Source organism: Taudactylus pleione, unplaced genomic scaffold, assembly GCF_031769625.1.
Source record: "Taudactylus pleione unplaced genomic scaffold, aTauple2 ptg000130l, whole genome shotgun sequence".
Lineage (NCBI taxonomy): Eukaryota > Metazoa > Chordata > Amphibia > Anura > Myobatrachidae > Taudactylus > Taudactylus pleione.
Window position 1 is genome coordinate 6,592,824 of NW_028284532.1, and position 22,015 is coordinate 6,614,838.

Below are 22,015 nucleotides of genomic sequence, written 5' to 3' on the forward strand. Positions count from 1 at the left end.
AACAAAGTAGTGCCAAGCGTGTGCTTGTGTCATAAGTAAAGGGCCGGCTGGCTTGACCGTTAAGGGTGCTGTAACCCCCGAAAGTACACTCCAGTCCAAACCAAAAAAAAAATTATTTTCTGTTTGTGAATTGTGTGCGCAGTAGCTGCACATGCATCAACAAAGTAGTGCCAAGCGTGCGCCTGTGTCATAAGTAAAGGGCCGGCTGGCTTGACCGTTAAGGGTGCTATAACCCCCGAAAGTAAAAAAAATTATTTTCTGTGTTTGTGAATTATGTGCGCAGTAGCCGCACATGCATCAACAAAGTAGTGCCAAGCGTGCGCCTGTGTGATAAGTAAAGGGCCGGCTGGCTTGACCATTAAAGGGTGCTGTAACCCCCAAAGTACACTCCAGTCCAAACCAAAAAAAAAATATTTTCTGTGTTTGTGAATTGTGTGCGCAGTAGCCGCACGTGCATCAACAAAGTAGTGCCAAGCGTGCGCCTGTGTCATAAGTAAAGGGCCAGCTAGCTTGACCATTAAAGGGTGCTGTAACCCCCAAAGTACACTCCAGTCCAAACCAAAAAAATATATATTTTCTGTGTTTGTGAATTGTGTGCGCAGTAGCCGCACGTGCATCAACAAAGTAGTGCCAAGCGTGCGCCTGTGTCATAAGTAAAGGGCCGGCTGGCTTGACCGTTAAAGGGTACTGTAACCCCCAAAGTACACTCCAGTCCAAACCAAAAAAAAAATTATTTTCTGTGTTTGTGAATTGTGTGCGCAGTAGCCGCACGTGCATCAACAAAGTAGTGCCAAGCATGCACCTGTGTCATAAGTAAAGGGCCGGCTGGCTTGACCGTTAAAGGGTACTGTAACCCCCAAAGTACACTCCAGTCCAAACCAAAAAAAAAATTATTTTCTGTGTTTGTGAAATGTGTGCGCAGTAGCCGCACGTGCATCAACAAAGTAGTGCCAAGCGTGCGCCTGTGTCATAAGTAAAGGGCCGGCTGGCTTGACCGTTAAAGGGTGCTGTAACCCCCGAAAGTACACTCCAGTCCAAACCAAAAAAAAAATTATTTTCTGTTAGTGAATTGTGTGCGCAGTAGCTGCACATGCATCAACAAAGTAGTGCCAAGCGTGCGCCTGTGTCATAAGTAAAGGGCCGGCTGGCTTGACCGTTAAGGGTGCTATAACCCCCGAAAGTAAAAAAAATAATTTTCTGTGTTTGTGAATTGTGTGCGCAGTAGCCGCACATGCATCAACAAAGTAGTGCCAAGCGTGCGCCTGTGTGATAAGTAAAGGGCCGGCTGGCTTGACCGTTAAAGGGTGCTGTAACCCCCAAAGTACACTCCAGTCCAAACCAAAAAAAAAAATATTTTCTGTGTTTGTGAATTGTGTGCGCAGTAGCCGCACGTGCATCAACAAAGTAGTGCCAAGCGTGCGCCTGTGTCATAAGTAAAGGGCCGGCTGGCTTGACCATTAAAGGGTGCTGTAACCCCCAAAGTACACTCCAGTCCAAACCAAAAAAAAAAATATTTTCTGTGTTTGTGAATTGTGTGCGCAGTAGCCGCACGTGCATCAACAAAGTAGTGCCAAGCGTGCGCCTGTGTCATAAGTAAAGGTCCGGCTGGCTTGACCGTTAAAGGGTACTGTAACCCCCAAAGTACACTCCAGTCCAAACCAAAAAAAAAATAATTTTCTGTATTTGTGAATTGTGTGCGCAGTAGCCGCACGTGCATCAACAAAGTAGTGCCAAGCGTGCGCCTGTGTCATAAGTAAAGGGCCGGCTGGCTTGACCGTTAAAGGGTGCTGTAACCCCCGAATGTACACTCCAGTCCAAACCAAAAAAAAAATTATTTTCTGTGTTTGTGAATTGTGTGCGCAGTAGCCGCACGTGCATCAACAAAGTAGTGCCAAGCGTGCGCCTGTGTCATAAGTAAAGGGCCGGCTGGCTTGACCATTAAAGGGTGCTGTAACCCCCAAAGTACACTCCAGTCCAAACCAAAAAAAAAAATATTTTCTGTGTTTGTGAATTGTGTGCGCAGTAGCCGCACGTGCATCAACAAAGTAGTGCCAAGCGTGCGCCTGTGTCATAAGTAAAGGGCCGGCTGGCTTGACCGTTAAAGGGTACTGTAACCCCCAAAGTACACTCCAGTCCAAACCAAAAAAAAAAAATAATTTTCTGTATTTGTGAATTGTGTGCGCAGTAGCCGCACGTGCATCAACAAAGTAGTGCCAAGCGTGCGCCTGTGTCATAAGTAAAGGGCCGGCTGGCTTGACCATTAAAGGGTGCTGTAACCCCCGAATGTACACTCCAGTCCAAACCAAAAAAAAAATTATTTTCTGTGTTTGTGAATTGTGTGCGCAGTAGCCGCACGTGCATCAACAAAGTAGTGCCAAGCGTGCGCCTGTGTCATAAGTAAAGGGCCAGCTGGCTTGACCGTTAAAGGGTGCAGTAACCCCCAAAGTACACTCCAGTCCAAACCCAAAAAAAATTATTTTCTGTGTTTGTGAATTGTGTACGCAGTAGCCGCACGTGCATCAACAAAGTAGTGCCAAGCGTGCGCCTGTGTCATAAGTAAAGGGCCGGCTGGCTTGACCGTTAAGGGTGCTGTAACCCCCGAAAGTACACTCCAGTCCAAACCAATAAAAAAATTATTTTCTGTGTTTGTGAATTGTGTGCGCAGTAGCCGCACGTGCATCAACAAAGAAGTGCCAAGCGTGCGCCTGTGTCATAAGTAAAGGGCTGGCTGGCTTGACCGTTAAGGGTGCTGTAACCCCCGAAAGTACACTCCAGTCCAAACAAAAAAAAAATTATTTTCTGTGTTTGTGAATTGTGTGCGCAGTACCCGCACGTGCATCAACAAAGTAGTGCCAAGCGTGCGCCTGTGTCATAAGTAAAGGGCCGGCTGGCTTGACCGTTAAGGGTGCTGTAACCTCTGAAAGTACACTCCAGTCCAAACCAAAAAAAAAATTATTTTCTGTGTTTGTGAATTGTGTGCGCAGTAGCCGCACGTGCATCAACAAAGTAGTGCCAAGCGTGCGCCTGTGTCATAAGTAAAGGGCCGGCTGGCTTGACCGTTAAAGGGTTCTGTAACTCCCAAAGTACACTACAGTCCAAACCAAAAAAAAAATTATTGTCTGTGTTTGTGAATTGTGTGCGCAGTAGCCGCACGTGCATCAACAAAGTAGTGCCAAGCATGCGCCTGTGTCATAAGTAAAGGGCCGGCTGGCTTGACCGTTAAAGGGTGCTGTAACCCCCGAAAGCACACTCCAGTCCAAACCAAAAAAAAAAATATTTTCTGTGTTTGTGAATTGTGTGCGCAGTAGCCGCACGTGCATCAACAAAGTAGTGCCAAGCATGCGCCTGTGTCATAAGTAAAGGGCCGGCTGGCTTGACCATTAAGGGTGCTGTAACCCCCAAAGTACACTCCAGTCCAAACCAAAAAAAAAATTATTTTCTGTGTTTGTGAATTGTGTGCGCAGTAGCCGCACGTGCATCAACAAAGTAGTGCCAAGCGTGCGCCTGTGTCATAAGTAAAGGGCCGGCTGGCTTGACCGTTAAGGGTGCTGTAACCCCCGAAAGTACACTCCAGTCCAAACCCAAAAAAAAATTATTTTCTGTGTTTATGAATTGTGTGCGCAGTAGCCGCACGTGCATCAACAAAGTAGTGCCAAGCGTGCGCCTGTGTCATAAGTAAAGGGCCGGCTGGCTTGACCGTTAAGGGTGCTGTAACCCCCGAAAGTACACTCCAGTCCAAACCAAAAAAAAAATTATTTTCTGTGTTTGTGAATTGTGTGCGCAGTAGCCGCACGTGCATCAACAAAGTAGTGCCAAGCGTACGCCTGTGTCATAAGTAAAGGGCCGGCTGGCTTGAACGTTGAGGGTGCTGTAACCCCCGAAAGTACACTCCAGTCCAAACCAAAAAAAAAATTATTTTCTGTGTTTGTGAATTGTGTGCGCAGTAGCCGCACGTGCATCAACAAAGTAGTGCCAAGCGTGCGCCTGTGTCATAAGTAAAGGGCCGGCTGGCTTGACCGTTAAGGGTGCTGTAACCCCTGAAAGTACACTCCAGTCCAAACCAAAAAAAAAATTATTTTCTGTTTGTGACTTGTGTGCGCAGTAGCTGCACATGCATCAACAAAGTAGTTCCAAGCGTGCGCCTGTGTCATAAGTAAAGGGCCGGCTGGCTTGACCATTAAGGGTGCTGTAACCCCCAAAGTACACTCCAGTCCAAACCAAAAAAAAAAATATTTTCTGTTTGTGAATTGTGTGCGCAGTAGCCGCACGTGCATCAACAAAGTAGTGCCAAGCGTGCGCCTGTGTCATAAGTAAAGGGCCGGCTGGCTTGACCGTTAAGGGTGCTGTATCCCCCAAAAGTACACTCCAGTCCAAACCAAAAAAAAAATTATTTTCTGTGTTTGTGAATTGTGTGCGCAGTAGCCGCACGTGCATCAACAAAGTAGTGCCAAGCGTGCGCCTGTGTCATAAGTAAAGGGCCGGCTGGCTTGACCGTTAAAGGGTGCTGTAACTCCCAAAGTACACTACAGTCCAAACCAAAAAAAAAATTATTTTCTCTGTTTGTGAATTGTGTGCGCAGTAGCCGCACGTGCATCAACAAACTAGTGCCAAGCGTGCGCCTGTGTCATAAGTAAAGGGCCGGCTGGCTTGACCGTTAAAGGGTGCTGTAACCCCCGAAAGTACACTCCAGTCCAAACCAAAAAAAAAAATATTTTCTGTGTTTGTGAATTGTGTGCGCAGTAGCCGCACGTGCATCAACAAAGTAGTGCCAAGCGTGCGCCTGTGTCCTAAGTAAAGGGCCGGCTGGCTTGACCATTAAGGGTGCTGTAACCCCCAAAGTACACTCTGTCCAAACCAAAAAAAAAAATATTTTCTGTGTTTGTGAATTGTGTGCGCAGTAGCCGCACGTGCATCAACAAAGTAGTGCCAAGCGTGCGCCTGTGTCATAAGTAAAGGGCCGGCTGGCTTGACCGTTAAGGGTGCTGAAACCCCCGAAAGTACACTCCAGTCCAAACCAAAAAAAAAATTATTTTCTGTGTTTGTGAATTGTGTGCGCAGTAGCCGCACGTGCATCAACAAAGTAGTGCCAAGCGTGTGCCTGTGTCATAAGTAAAGGTCTGGCTGGCTTGACCGTTAAGGGTGCTGTAACCCCCGAAAGTACACTCCAGTCCAAACCAAAAAAAAAAATTATTTTCTGTGTTTGTGAATTGTGTGCGCAGTAGCCGCACGTGCATCAACAAAGTAGTGCCAAGCGTGCGCCTGTGTCATAAGTAAAGGGCCGGCTGGCTTGACCGTTGAGGGTGCTGTAACCCCCGAAAGTACACTCCAGTCCAAACCAAAAAAAAAATTATTTTCTGTGTTTGTGAATTGTGTGCGCAGTAGCCGCACGTGCATCAACAAAGTAGTGCCAAGCGTGCGCCTGTGTCATAAGTAAAGAGCCGGCTGGCTTGACCGTTAAGGGTGCTGTAACCCCCGAAAGTACACTCCAGTCCAAACCAAAAAAAAAATTATTTTCTGTGTTTGTGAATTGTGTGCGCAGTAGCCGCACGTGCATCAACAAAGTTGTGCCAAGCGTGCGCCTGTGTCATAAGTAAAGGGCCGGCTGGCTTGACCGTTAAGGGTGCTGTAACCCCTGAAAGTACACTCCAGTCCAAACCAAAAAAAAAATTATTTTCTGTTTGTGACTTGTGTGCGCAGTAGCTGCACATGCATCAACAAAGTAGTTCCAAGCGTGCGCCTGTGTCATAAGTAAAGGGCCGGCTGGCTTGACCATTAAGGGTGCTGTAACCCCCAAAGTACACTCCAGTCCAAACCAAAAAAAAAAATATTTTCTGTTTGTGAATTGTGTGCGCAGTAGCCGCACGTGCATCAACAAAGTAGTGCCAAGCGTGCGCCTGTGTCATAAGTAAAGGGCCGGCTGGCTTGACCGTTAAAGGGTGCTGTAACTCCCAAAGTACACTACAGTCCAAACCAAAAAAAAAATTATTTTCTCTGTTTGTGAATTGTGTGCGCAGTAGCCGCTCGTGCATCAACAAACTAGTGCCAAGCGTGCGCCTGTGTCATAAGTAAAGGGCCGGCTGGCTTGACCGTTAAAGGGTGCTGTAACCCCCGAAAGTACACTCCAGTCCAAACCAAAAAAAAAAATATTTTCTGTGTTTGTGAATTGTGTGCGCAGTAGCCGCACGTGCATCAACAAAGTAGTGCCAAGCGTGCGCCTGTGTCCTAAGTAAAGGGCCGGCTGGCTTGACCATTAAGGGTGCTGTAACCCCCAAAGTACACTCTGTCCAAACCAAAAAAAAAAATATTTTCTGTGTTTGTGAATTGTGTGCGCAGTAGCCGCACGTGCATCAACAAAGTAGTGCCAAGCGTGCGCCTGTGTCATAAGTAAAGGGCCGGCTGGCTTGACCGTTAAGGGTGCTGTAACCCCCGAAAGTACACTCCAGTCCAAACCAAAAAAAAAATTATTTTCTGTGTTTGTGAATTGTGTGCGCAGTAGCCGCACGTGCATCAACAAAGTAGTGCCAAGCGTGCGCCTGTATCATAAGTAAAGGGCCGGCTGGCTTGACCGTTGAGGGTGCTGTAACCCCCGAAAGTACACTCCAGTCCAAACCAAAAAAAAAATTATTTTCTGTGTTTGTGAATTGTGTGCGCAGTAGCCGCACGTGCATCAACAAAGTAGTGCCAAGCGTGCGCCTGTGTCATAAGTAAAGGGCCAGCTGGCTTGACCGTTAAAGGGTGCTGTAACCCCCGAAAGTACACTCCAGTCCAAACCAAAAAAAAAATTATTTTCTGTGTTTGTGAATTGTGTGCGCAGTAGCCGCACGTGCATCAACAAAGTAGTGCCAAGCGTGCGCCTGTGTCATAAGTAAAGAGCCGGCTGGCTTGACCGTTAAGGGTGCTGTAACCCCCGAAAGTACACTCCAGTCCAAACCAAAAAAAAAATTATTTTCTGTTTGTGAACTGTGTGCGCAGTAGCTGCACATGCATCAACAAAGTAGTGCCAAGCGTGCGCCTGTGTCATAAGTAAAGGGCCGGCTGGCTTGACCGTTAAGGGTGCTATAACCCCCGAAAGTAAAAAAAATTATTTTCTGTGTTTGTGAATTGTGTGCGCAGTAGCCGCACATGCATCAACAAAGTAGTGCCAAGTGTGTGCCTGTGTGATAAGTAAAGGGCCGGCTGGCTTGACCATTAAAGGGTGCTGTAACCCCCAAAGTACACTCCAGTCCAAACCAAAAAAAAATATATTTTCTGTGTTTGTGAATTGTGTGCGCAGTAGCCGCACGTGCATCAACAAAGTAGTGCCAAGCGTGCGCCTGTGTCATAAGTAAAGGGCCGGCTAGCTTGACCATTAAAGGGTGCTGTAACCCCCAAAGTACACTCCAGTCCAAACCAAAAAAAAAAATATTTTCTGTGTTTGTGAATTGTGTGCGCAGTAGCCGCACGTGCATCAACAAAGTAGTGCCAAGCGTGCGCCTGTGTCATAAGTAAAGTGCCGGCTGGCTTGACCGTTAAAGGGTACTGTAACCCCCAAAGTACACTCCAGTCCAAACCAAAAAAATAATAATTTTCTGTATTTGTGAATTGTGTGCGCAGTACCCGCACGTGCATCAACAAAGTAGTGCCAAGCGTGCGCCTGTGTCATAAGTAAAGGGCCGGCTGGCTTGACCATTAAAGGGAGCTGTAACCCCCGAAAGTACACTCCAGTCCAAACCAAAAAAAAAATTATTTTCTGTGTTTGTGAATTGTGTGCGCAGTAGCCGCACGTGCATCAACAAAGTAGTGCCAAGCGTGCGCCTGTGTCATAAGTAAAGGGCCAGCTGGCTTGACCGTTAAAGGGTGCAGTAACCCCCAAAGTACACTCCAGTCCAAACCAAAAAAAAAATTATTTTCTGTGTTTGTGAATTGTGTGCACAGTACCGGCACGTGCATCAACAAAGTAGTGCCAAGCGTGCGCCTGTGTCATAAGTAAAGGGCCGGCTGGCTTGACCGTTAAAGGGTGCTGTAACCCCCGAAAGTACACTCCAGTCCAAACCAAAAAAAAATTTATTTTCTGTGTTTGTGAATTGTGTGCGCAGTAGCCGCACGTGCATCAACAAAGTAGTGCCAAGCGTGCGCCTGTGTCATAAGTAAAGGGCCGGCTGGCTTGACCGTTAAGGGTGCTGTAACCCCCGAAAGTACACTCCTGTCCAAACCAATAAAAAAATTATTTTCTGTGTTTGTGAATAGTGTGCGCAGTAGCCGCACGTGCATCAACAACGAAGTGCCAAGCGTGCGCCTGTGTCATAAGTAAAGGGCCGGCTGGCTTGACCGTTAAGGGTGCTGTAACCCCCGAAAGTACAATCCAGTCCAAACCAAAAAAAAAATTATTTTCTGTGTTTGTGAATTGTGTGCGCAGTAGCCGCACGTGCATCAACAAAGTAGTGCCAAGCGTGCGCCTGTGTCATAAGTAAAGGGCCGGCTGGCTTGACCGTTAATGGGTGCTGTAACCCCCAAAGTACACTCCAGTCCAAACCAAAAAAAAAATTATTTTCTGTGTTTGTGAATTGTGTGCGCAGTAGCCGCACGTGCATCAACAAAGTAGTGCCAAGCGTGCGCCTGTGTCATAAGTAAAGGGCCAGCTGGCTTGACCGTTAAAGGGTGCTGTAACCCCCAAAGTACACTCCAGTCCAAACCAAAAAAAAAATTATTTTCTGTGTTTGTGAATTGTGTGCGCAGTAGCCGCACGTGCATCAACAAAGTAGTGCCAAGCGTGCGCCTGTGTCATAAGTAAAGGGTCGGCTGGCTTGACCGTTAAAGGGTGCTGTAACCCCCAAAGTACACTCCAGTCCAAACCAAAAAAAAAATTATTTTCTGTGTTTGTGAATTGTGTGCGCAGTAGCCGCACGTGCATCAACAAAGTAGTGCCAAGCGTGCGCCTGTGTCATAAGTAAAGGGCCGGCTGGCTTGACCGTTAAGGGTGCTGTAACCCCTGAAAGTACACTCCAGTCCAAACCAAAAAAAAAATTATTTTCTGTGTTTGTGAATTGTGTGCGCAGTAGCCGCACGTGCATCAACAAAGTAGTGCCAAGCGTGCGCCTGTGTCATAAGTAAAGGGCCGGCTGGCTTGACCGTTAAGGGTGCTGTAACCCCCGAAAGTACACTCCAGTCCAAACCAAAAAAAAAATTATTTTCTGTGTTTGTGAATTGTGTGCGCAGTAGCCACACGTGCATCAACAAAGTAGTGCCAAGCGTGCGCCTGTGTCATAAGTAAAGGGCCGGCTGGCTTGACCATTAAGGGTGCTGTAACCCCCGAAAGTACACTCCAGTCCAAACCAAAAAAAAAATTATTTTCTGTGTTTGTGAATTGTGTGCGCAGTAGCCGCACGTGCAGCAACAAAGTAGTGCCAAGCGTGCGCCTGTGTCATAAGTAAAGGGCCGGCTGGCTTGACCATTAAGGGTGCTGTAACCCCCGAAAGTACACTCCAGTCCAAACCAAAAAAAAAATTATTTTCTGTGTTTGTGAATTGTGTGCGCAGTAGCCGCACGTGCATCAACAAAGTAGTGCCAAGCGTGCGCCTGTGTCATAAGTAAAGGGCCGGCTGGCTTGACCGTTAAAGGGTGCTGTAACCCCCAAAGTACACTCCAGTCCAAACCAAAAAAAAATATATTTTCTGTGTTTGTGAATTGTGTGCGCAGTAGCCGCACGTGCATCAACAAAGTAGTGCCAAGCGTGCGCCTGTGTCATAAGTAAAGGGCCGGCTGGCTTGACCGTTAAGGGTGCTGTAACCCCCGAAAGTACACTCCAGTCCAAACCAAAAAAAATTTTTTTTTCTGTGTTTGTGAATTGTGTGCGCAGTAGCCGCACGTGCATCAACAAAGTAGTGCCAAGCGTGCGCCTGTGTCATAAGTAAAGGGCCGGCTGGCTTGACCATTAAGGGTGCTGTAACCCCCGAAAGTACACTCCAGTCCAAACCAAAAAAATATATATTTTCTGTGTTTGTGAATTGTGTGCGCAGTAGCCGCACGTGCATCATCAAAGTAGTGCCAAGTGTGCGCCTGTGTCATAAGTAAAGGGCCGGCTGGCTTGACCGTTAAAGGGTGCTGTAACCCCCAAAGTACACTCCAGTCCAAACCAAAAAAAAAATTATTTTCTGTGTTTGTGAATTGTGTGCACAGTAGCCGCACGTGCATCAACAAAGTAGTGCCAAGCGTGCGCCTGTGTCATAAGTAAAGGGCCGGCTGGCTTGACCGTTAAAGGGTGCTGTAACCCCCAAAGTACACTCCAGTCCAAACCAAAAACAAAATTATTTTCTGTGTTTAGCCACACGTATATATCAAATCGATATAACATAAATGGAGGACCAAACTTTCTCCGATAAAAATAAAATAGAGAAAGATCAAGAACCACTTCCTCCTAGTGCTGAAGCTGCTGCCACTAGTCATGACATATACGATAACATGCCATCAATGTCGTCTGCCAAGGCCGATGCCCAATGTCATAGTAGAGGGCACATACAATCCCAAATGGCAAAGTACAGGAAAATGACCTTGAAAAAGACATTTAAATCAGCTGAAGAGAAACGTAAACTTGCCAATATGCCATTTACGACACGGAGTGGCAAGGAATGGCTAAGGTCGATCCCTAGTATGTTCATGACTAGTGGTTCAGCTTCACATGACGATGGAAGCCCTCCTCCCACTAAAAAAATCAAAAGAGTTAAGCTGGCAAAAGCACAGCGAAGAACTGTGCTTTCTAAGAAGATATCACAAATCCCCAAGGAGAGTCCAAGTGTGGTGGTGGTTGCGATGCCTGACCTTCCCAGCACTGGATGGGAAGAGGTGGCTCTTTCCACCATTTGCACGCCCCCTGCAAGTGCTGAAAGGAGCACCCACAGTCCACTTGCTGATATGCAAATTGAAGATGTCACTGTTGAAGTACAACAGGATGAGGATACTGGTGTAGCTGGTGCTGAGGAGGAAGTTGGCGAGGAGGATTCTGATGGTGATGTGGTTTGTTTAAATCAGGCTCCGGGGGAGACAGTTGTTGTCCGTGGGATGAAAAAGCCCATCACGGTCATGCCTAGGAAGAAGACCAGACATTCCACCTCTTTGGTCTGGCAATATTTCTATCCAAATCCGGACAACAACTGTCTTGCCATATGTACCATATGTAAAGGTGAAATAAGTAGGGGTAGGGACGTCAACCACCTAGGAACATCCTCCCTTATACGGCACCTGCAGCGCGTTCATAAAAAGTTACTGTCAAGTTCAGAAACTTTGGCTAAGACCGTAAGCAGTCCAGGGACACCTAAATCCCGTTGTCCTGTTGTATCCAAGCGCCTGCAAACCACACCGTCAACTCCCTCCTCGTCAATTTCCTCCTTAGTCAGGATCGGAAGTAGTCCTGCAGGCCATGTCACTGGCATGACTGACTCTCCTATCCGGGATTCCTCCGGAGGATCCTGCATTGCTACGCCTACTGCTGCCGCTGCTGCTGTTGCTGCTGCTGGGAGTCGTTCATCATCCCAGAGAGGAAGTAGGAACACCACTACTTTTACTAAACAATTGACCCTCCAACAGTCCTTAGCGAGGAGGATGAAGTACGACAGCAGTCATCCTGAAGCAAAACGTATAACTGAGGCCTTGACTGCTATGTTGGTGTTAGACGTGCATCCGGTATCCGCCATTAGTGCAGTGGGATTTAGACAATTGATGGAGGTAGTGTGTCCCCGGTTCCAAATCCCATCTAGATTCCACTTCACTAGGCAGGCGATACCGAGACTGTACAGAAACATCAGAAAAAGTGTCCTCAGTGTCCTGAAAAATGCCGTTGTACACAATGTCCACTTAACCACGGACATGTGGACAAGTGGAACAGGGCAGACTAAGGACTATATGACTGTGACAGCCCACTGGGTAGATGTATCACCTTACGCAGCAACAGCAGCAGTGTCACCAGTAGCAGCATCTCAGAAACGCCAGCTCGTTACAAGGCAGGCTACGCTGTGTATCACCGGTTTCAGTAAGAGGCACACCGCCGACAACCTCTTAGAGAGGGAAATCATCGCCCAGTGGCTTACCCCACTTAGACTCTCCTCGGGATTTGTGATATCTGACAATGCCACCAATATTGTGCGGGCATTACATCTGGGCAAATTCCAGCACGTCCCATGTTTTGCTCACACAATAAACTTGGTGGTGCAGAATTTTCTGAAAAGCGACAGGGGCATGCAGGAGACGCTTTGGGTGGCCCGAAAAATTTCTGGCCACTTTCGCCATTCAGCGACTGCATGCCGAAGACTGGAGCGCCAGCAAACACTCTTGAACCTGCCCCGCCATCACCTGAAGCAAGAGGTTGTGACGCGGTGGAACTCAACCCTCTATATGCTTCAGAGGATGGAGGAGCAGCAAAAGGCCATACAAGCCTATACATCCACCTATGACATAGGCAAAGGAGGGGGTATGCACCTGACTCAAGCGCAGTGGAGAATGATTTCCGTGTTGTGCAAGGTTCTCCAGCCCTTCGAACTTGCCACACGTGAAGTCAGTTCAGACACTGCCAGCTTGAGTCAGGTCATTCCCCTCATCAGGCTTTTGCAGAAGCAGCTGGAGAAAGTGAAGGAGGAGCTAAGACGGAGCGATTCCGCTCGGCATGTGGGACTTGTGGATGAAGCCCTTCATTCGCTTTGCCAGGATTCCAGAGTGGTCAATCTGTTGAAATCAGACCACTACATTTTGGCCACCGTGCTCGATCCTAGGTTTAAAGCCTATGTGGTGTCTCTCTTTCCGGCCGACACAAGCCTGCAGAGGTGCAAAGACCTGCTGGTGAACACACTGTCAGCTGAAGCGGAACGTGACACGTCAACGGCTCCTTCTTCATTTTCTCCCGCAACTGGGGCTGCCAGGAAAAAACTTAGGTATCCTAAGCAACCCGCTGGCGGTGATGCAGGGCAGGCAGGACCAAGTTTGGACATCTGGTCCGGACTGAAGGACCTGGCAACAATTTCTGACATGTCTACTGTCACTGCATATGATACTGTCACCATTGACAGAATGGTGGAGGATTACATCGGTGACAGCATCCAAGTAGGCATGTCAGACAGTCCATACCTGTACTGGCAGGAAAAAGAGGCAATTTGGAGGCCCCTGCACAAACTGGCTCTATATTACCTGAGTTGCCCCCCCGCCAGTGTGTACTCCGAAAGAGTGTTTAGTGCAGCCAGGAACCTTGTCAGCGAAAGGCGTAGGAGGTTGCTTCCACAGAATGTGGAGAAGATGATGTTCATCAAAATGAATTATCAGCTCTTCCAGGGAGACCAGCCTCCAGAAGGTACAGAGGGACCTGTGGTGGTGGATTCAAGTGGGGACGAGTTAATACTTTGTGAGGATGGGGATGTACACACTGAAGAGGGTGAGGAATCGGTGGATGAGGAGGATGAGGATGACATCTTGCCTCCGTAGAGCCAGTTTGTGCAGGGACACATTAATTGCCAGCTTGTTTTGTGGGGGCCCAAACGAACCAATCATTTCAGCCACAGTTGTGTGGCAGACCCTGGTGCTGAAATGATTGATTTGTTAAAGTGTGCATGTCCTGTTTATACAACATAAGGGTGGGTGGGAGGGCCCAAGGACAATTCCATCTTGCACCTCTTTTTTTTCTTTGCATTATGTACAGTTTGGGGCCTAGTTTTTCTAACTGCCATCCTGTCTGCCACTGCAGTGTCACTAATAGATGGGTCACGTGTTTGTGCCGCCCACTCGTGTCGCTTAGCATAGTCATCCAGCTACCTCGGTGCAACCTTTTGGACATAAAAACACTATTGTGAGGTGTGAGGTGTTCAGAATAGACTGGAAATGAGTGGAAATTAAGGTTATTGAGGTTAATAATAGCATAGGAGCAGAAAAACCTACAAATTCTGTGATTTTAGCTGTTTTTATGCTTTTTTAAAAAAAAATACAGATCCAAAACACAAAACCCAGAACCCAAAACACGGAAGGGTGGTTTTGGCAAAACCAATCCAGATCCAAAACACGAAGAAAGATCCAGATCCAAAACCAAAACACAAAACACGAAAAGTGGCCGGTGCACACCCCTAATATATATATATATATATATATATATACTGTATATATATATATATATATATATTTATATGTGTGTGTGTATATATATATATATTATGCGCTACAGGCTGTCGGGGACCCGATTTTCAAAACTGAGTCCTGTGGGACGCGCTGTGTGTAGCGCTGCAGCAGCCCATCACTGCCACCGGTGTTTTCTCAACCAATAGCTGGCGGCGGCGTTTCCTCATTTAGTCACTGCCCCTCCAGTCCTCATTCAATCACCAATCACGTCATGACGTCTCTCCCATAATACAAAGCGCATCAGCCCGGTAGGACTGATGCGCGGACGGCAGCGGGAGCCGGAGCAGGATTCAGGTAAGTTTTTTTTTTTTTTTGTATTTGTCGGCTTTACTGGGGGCACTACTGCAGGGAAGGGACTACTACTGGGGGCACCACTGCGGGGGGAAAATACTACTGGGGGGGGAACTACTACTGGGGAGGTCCTACTATTGGAGGCACTGCATCATGAGTGGGACCTCTACTGGGGGGACTACTACTGGGGGGGGCTACTACTGGGGGCACTGCATCAGGAGGGGAGACCTCTACTGGGGACTACTACTGGGGGGGGCTTACTACTGGGAGCACTGCACTGTGGGGACCACTACTGGGGGCACTAAATCGGGAGGACCACTACAGGGGGCACTGTATAAGGGGCACTGGATAGGGGGGATCACTACTGGGGGCCTGAATAAGGGGGACCACTACTGTGTGCACTGCATGGGGTGGACTACTACTGGGGGCACTATATAAGGGGCTTACTACTGGAGACACAAGGGCCACTGCACTTGGAGGACCACTACTGGGGGCACTAAATAGGGAGGACCACTACAGGGGCCACTGTATAAGGGTGGGATCACTACTGGGGGCTTGCATAGTGGGGGCTACTAGTGTGGGCACTATAATAAAGGGCACTGCATAGGGGGGACCTCTACTGGGGGCACTATATAAGGGGCACTGCATAGGGGGAACCTCTACTGGGGGCACTGTATAGGGGGCACTGTATTAAGGTGCAGAGTGACGAGAAAGGGTGTGTCATGTTGACCATGCCCTTTGACCACACCCATTTTTCACCACACGCACCTTTGGCATACGCACATGAGGGGGCCTCCATTTTAAAATGTGCCCTGGGCTCCAAATAACCATAGTTACGGCTTTGCATGGAGGGCTACATATACAGTATTCCTCCTTCTTCCCCCTGTTTTTTCGTCCTCTTGCCCCAGCTTTCCAGCCTCTTTCTGTATCACTCCTGTAGTAGTACCCCTTATGCAGGGCCCTCTGTAGTAGTGCCCATGTGCATTGCCCCCTCTAGTTGTGCCCATATGCAATGCTCCCTGTAGCTGTGAAAATATGCAGTGCCCCCCTGTAGTGGTGCCCATATACAGTGTCCCCTGTATAGGTGCCCATATGCAGTGCCCCCAGTAGTTGTGCCCCATTCAGTAGTGCCCTTGTAGTTCTGCCCCTTAAAGTAGTGCCCCTGTAGTTCTGCCCCTTAAAGTAGTGACCCTGTAGTTCTGTCCCTTAAACGAGATCCATCACGGTCGTCGTCCGGGCTGTCATTCCTGCTGCCATGCTAACTGGATCTAACTAGATCCAGCAGGCGCGGCCACGCAGGCTCCTCAGCGCCATGATGTCAAATGTGCACTGCATCATGGGAACGCTGGCCTCTGAAGTGATCGGAGGTTTCCTTAGCTTCTGATCACTTCAGAGGCCAGCGTTCACAGTTGCAGCGGGGAAACAATGGCCCCTGGCGCCCCCAAGCCACTGCCTGGGCCATTGTTGCGCCACTGCCGTTGCCCTGTTTTCTGCCACTCTAACCCCCAGGGCCCTATACACACATGGCAGAAGACAGAAGTGCCTTAGACAGCTGCCAGTTAGCCTCTCCGGCAAGCCAGCAGGCACAGCACGCGGCACCTCCGGACACCTTCAGCGCCTGGAGCTTGCGCTCCACTGGAATCGCCCACCCTATGGCTCTGGGTGTATCAGTAATTCCAGTAACACAAACTAAGAAAGAGTTCAAATAGGAATCTATCTCTCTCCCCCTCTCACTCCCCTATCCAACTCACCTCTTGAACTCCGTGGTTGTCCTACTTCAGCTTGTGCTGCGCAGGGCATGCACATCTACTTTCCTGGGACCTGGTTCAGCAAGGATCGCAGTTGCTAAGATGTACACAATAGGGCGATTGTTGCGTACTGTGCATGCATCGCAGTACGCGAACCGACCACTGCGATCGCAGTGACTTCGCAGTTCCATCGCAGAGTGATTGACAGGAAGTGTTGTTTATGGGTGGTGACGGTTGGGTGGTTGGACGAACGCAGGCGTGCCAGTGTTTCAATGCCGTTGCAAGGGCATGCATAAATTATTCACTGCGATACCATAGGCAGTCTGAGGCCACATAGCGTGCGCTAAAGTTAGCAATCCCTGAGTGAGGTGGTACTCGATTGTACCGATATTTTCGCAGTCTTGCTAACCATTACAGATGTGTGTGTAGGTGAAATGGGCATCCTTATTACTGCTGCGGTGGCATTGCGATCGCTATGAATTAGCATACTATCACAGTTGAACTGCGTGCGTACACTATACTGCAACGGGTAGTGAATCAGGCCCCTGGTCTGCACCGCCTCCATCTCTCCTTACTGACTGATGCTGGGGGGAGGCCACACAGTAATGCCCCTTACATATTACGCCCTCCCAGCAACCCATCTCCCTGTCTCCCTCCAGCAGCTTCTCACCTCCACCTGTGTGCCATCAGCAGCCAGTGGGTGTGGATTTGGGGCCAGGCTGCCAGCTAATTACAGCTGGTGCACCGGCAGACAGCGGCAGACTTGGACAGACACCTGTCATAATTTGATTTTGGCACCAGTCACGAGCCAATCGGTGCTCGTGGACAGGCAGCCAAACAGGAGCCGCATTTGATGATTGACTGCTGGTTCACCTGCTCTAATTGCCTAGCAACCGGTGGTGCTGTCTTTCCATGTCTGACTGCCAGTGCATCAGCTGTAATCAGCCAGCATCAAATCAACACCACTGCCACCTTGCATGCATGACTGGGTGCAGGGGGAGCAGTGAGCCACAGAGGCATCTCGGGCACCATAGCAGTCACACTAATTGGACTGGCAGTAGTTACTCCAAAGTTTGCATGCATGCTAGCAAACAGTGGGGTCTTTTTCAGGATCAGTGGAATGGGGTTATAGGTGAGGACAATGTAAACAAATAAAGGCTGCAGCTGTACTTCTCCAGTCTTCACCCCTGTTATTTAATGTGTTGTCATGATGTCATATCAGAGTATATAATTTTAAACTATGTACCAAAAGTTAAGTTTTAATCATTATAATTGAACAAAAGAGTGCACCAAATAGGGAGGTGTCTTCAGTTGGACAAACCCGGAGGTCCTTCACCTTGTATTGAGTATACTATACTTTTATCAATGATGCACCGTCAACCGCTGCAAATTTACAGTGGATTACCTTAGTGAATTATTCTACCTTGGTTGGTTTATTGATGATATATTCAGATTAGCCTTTTCTGTGCAAACTCTTTGTGTTCTCTCCTTAATATAAAATAAATGCCCACATATATTGACACCTCTGCCGTGACTTAATCTGATGCAGTAAGCAGGTTTACTTTAATGAAAATGTAGTAATTAGCAACATACACAGTCCATTTGAATACTGGTAGGAAAAATGGCAATTTGGAGCCCATTGTAAAAACTAGCTATGGTGTATTTAAGATGCTTACTCTCCAGCGTGTACCCAGTACAGGTTCGGATGGGCCTGCTGGGGAGCTGGGGTATTCTCCGGTGGGCCCCACTGACTCTAAGACACTCCCTCTGTTGTGAGGTGGCGGGGCCTACAACGCTGCCAATGTCTGCAAGACATTGACAGCATAACATAACAAAGAAGCACAGCCGGGGGCAAATCACAGCGGTTAACTAAAATACTTTATTTTTTTCTAAATCCCAGGAATCTCGCTTAATCTGAGGTCCAGCACTCGGAGGGGTGGAGCCTCGGGAGAGGGGCAGAACTTCGGAAGATTAGGCGGGGCCTTCAGTGTCACATTATGGACCGATGTGAACTGCCTGCCTCTGCTCTGTGACTGTTCCTGTTGGCTGCACAGCCGCAGACAGGATGTGACAGGGACGTGAGTGACAGGGCAGGAGATTTCTTGAACCCAGCCTCTGCTTGACTCACATCTAGAGTAGGATTGGATAGTCAGAGTTGCTCCCTTTCACAGTGGGGGTGAGCTCCATTATTGATATTATTATGTAATATTAGCTTTCACTGGCTGCCTGGTCTTTTTTGTTGGTTGTTCTCTCTCTTCCCCATATTCCTCTCTCTTCCCATCTCTATCTCACTCTATATATATACCGCTCTCTCCTCCCCATCTCTCTCTCTATATATACCGCTCTCTCTTCCTCATCTTTCTCTATATATAGTGCTCTCTCTTCCCCATCTCTCTCTCTCCCCCATATACCACTCTCTCTCTCTTTCTCTCTAATGTTTCCCCATCTTTTTGTCTCTTCTCATATACCACTCTCTCTCCATATACCTCTCTCGCTATATTCTTCTGTCTATATTTTTATCTCTGTCCTGTCGAAGCCGGATAATTGGCTGAGACAGGATCGGTTAAAAATTAGATCTGCGCGACGCCATTTTGCAAATGGCAATGAGGCACCATTTTGCGACTGACCGCCCAGCGCCATTTTAGTGAAACTCGCCATTATAAGTACATACGGCGATGCTATTATTTAGCGTCGTGCGATTCCCACGCAATAGGAAGAAGTTAAAAGTCCTGTTGTAAATACAGTCACTAAAACATATAAAATGATTATCCCTGCATAACACGTACCATAATGTACTCCACAAAGCACATAGTCGCACAGCGCTAACTAGCGTCCTTTCCCTATTCCCCAATACTTACACACTGCACACTTACATAAAAGGCTCCCTAGTATTAAAGTGTAATATTCAAGGTTTATTCAGTGATTATTAATGTTGTGTAATAAAGGTTATTTGATATCTAAGGTTTAGTACATGGTAAGCAGACCGTGTCTTTTGTTGTACTGATCCACTGTGTCTCCACAGATTTCCGGTATCATCGGTGAGAAGATCGGAACATGCGTCTGCAAACTATGGACTATAGAGAGTTGAAACATTAAAATATACTCTGTAATGTTAGCAGCTTAGATTAGCATGCAGCGGGAAAAAGGACACAAAGTGCGGTTGGAGGCTGTTTGTGTCCATTTGAAATTGTCCTATAAACTATCCTGTAACAGAAGCACCTTTAAGAAGAACCAATGGAATCATGCCAAACTTGCCTATTTTATTGTCTATCCCTGATAGAGTATATATGTGCGCTCTCTGTCCGCAATTGAGAGTCTTCTTGCTCTGCTGTTGACGGAGGTTTCTAATGCTGATGCCGGTATCTAGGTCCAGAGCGCTTGCGTATGTAACAACTGTACCTTGGGTCTGTATGATTTATTTGTGCTAATTGTCTTTAGATCACAGCGTGTAACCATCTGTTTTTATACTGAATAATAACTTTTTGTGCTTTGGAACCACATTCAAAGTCTGAATGCATTTATTTACTGTGCGACTCATTACGCTAAATTGCGACAATTTTAGAAGGTATAGGCAGGATTTAGAAGGTATAGGTAGGAATGCATAGAGGTTTAAAATTAGGTATCAATACTCCCCATATACCTCTCTCCCCATACCTCTCTCTCTCGCCATATACTTCTCTCTCTATTTCTATCTCTCTCTCCCCACATACCTCTCCCTCTCTTACTCATCTCTCTCTCTTCCCCATATCTGTCTCTCTCTCCATACCTCTCTTTCTCTCCCCATATACCTCTCTCCCTATATAGTTCTCTCTCTATTTCTATATTTTTCTCCCCACATACTGTACCTTTATTTCTCTTCCCCATATCTGTCTCTCTCACTCTCTCCCATCTCTCTGTCCTCCCTCCTGTCTATTTGTATATATGTATAATTATGGGTTGGGTATGGCAGGGCTCGACAAATCCCAGGTCCAGGTCGCCATGGCTACCAGATTTTGCTGCCTGGCTACCAGATTTTGCAGTGAGGGAGAAAGCACATCCTCATCAGCTCCAGCGGATATTCGTGTCTATAGTATTGCGGTGTTCATATCATGCACAGGTGGTGCATGTGCTGAGTGTCGCCTGCGGTGACTACTGTACCTCTATCCATCCCGGCCTGCACTGACAACTCCTCTCCGTCTTGGGCTGCTCAGATCCCTGTTGTCTGTCCCAGGCTACACTGATCCTCCTGTACGTCCCGGCTGTCTACTGTCTCCTATCTCCGGCCGCATAGAGCTCTCCGGTAGTAGGGTCGATGCATGGCCAGGGATTGTGGAGCAGCTTCAGAGGGATAGTGGTGTGACCACGAGGGGAGGGGGGTTTTGTTGTACTTTCTGGCACCATTAATTTATGTGAAATGTGGTCCTTATTACTGGAGGGGGGGGTGGAGCAGGGGAGCTGTGCAGAGCAGTGAGGGGGCCTCCATTTTACTGTTTCCATTCAACTGTGACCATTTTGTGGACTAGTAAAGTTGTATAAAAGTTGCATAACACACAGAGCTGTGCTTCTCACTCACTCCTGTAATTTTTTTGAGGGGACGGTGGGCTGGCTTCTACACTTTCATCCTGGCTCCTAGATTTTAGAAAAATTTGTCAAGTCCTGGGGAATGGGATACTGGCACTCAGGATCCCGGCAGTCCTGATGCAGGTTTAGGATACTGACACCAGTCAGTAGGTATCCTAACCCTCCCACTCTCCCTACCCCTAATGCTAATTCTCCCTTCACAGTGCCTAACCCTCCCCCTAGTGCCTAACTCTAACCCCTATCCCTCCCCCTAACATCGCTACTTACCTTCCGGATGTCGGCGGTTGGGATGCCAGTGCTGGGATTCTGAAAGGTGACTGGATCCCAGAGCTGGCATTCTAAGTGCTGGCATCCTCTGTGCCAGGATATTGAACATATCCCAAAAGTATACCCCCGCCATTTTTACTGTGACAGATGGAAAGAAGAATCACTCAGATGAGGTGACCATGGCAGTTATTCTTCTTTCCTTCTGCCACCCTGGCTGCTGGCCACACCTATTTAGCTGTGTGGCACTGCATTTCAGGGAGCGCCTACCACTGCATTTCCCCTGTGGGTGAAACAATGACCCAGAAAGAATGTTTAGCACAGTCGGGAACCTTGTGAGTGATCAGTGTAGGAGTCTTCATTCAAAATATGTGGAAAAACTGGTCTTCATCAAAATGAATTACAAATCTATGAGTAATACCTTTGCCTCCCATTACAAACAGAGACTGTAACGGTGGATTCCAATAAGGATGAGCTAATATTGTATGATGATGACATTAGCAACAGTGATGAGGATGATGACATTTTTAACTTTGAGGATGATTAATACTGTTAGTCTTAAGCCCATTGGTAGCTTGGTTTAACCAAAGCACCAAAATGTTTTCTTTCATGGAGGCCTAAACAAACCTAGCACTTTAGCCAAAAAAGTGACAGTCTCTATTGCTGAAGTGCTTAGTAAGAGTGGGTGGGAGGGCTCCCGGTCAATTCCATGGTGTACTACTCTCTATTATGGGCTTTGCCCACCTTGCTGTTTTGGTGTAAAAACTACAAGCCTGTTACTTTATCTTCATTTATCTGTACAGGTCTGAATCCTGTGGTTTGCTGGTTAAGGAAGTTTGTTGTTGTTAGCTTTTCTACAAGGCTGTTACTCTGCCTTGAATCTCTAGTATTGTCCTGAGACCTGTGATTTGCTATTTGGATTCAATTTCCAATTTTAAAATCTCATTGGGAGTTTGGAAACGTGTTTTCTAATAGTTTGTTCCATGTCTATGATTTACTTTTCTTTATAGTTATTACTGTTAGCAATC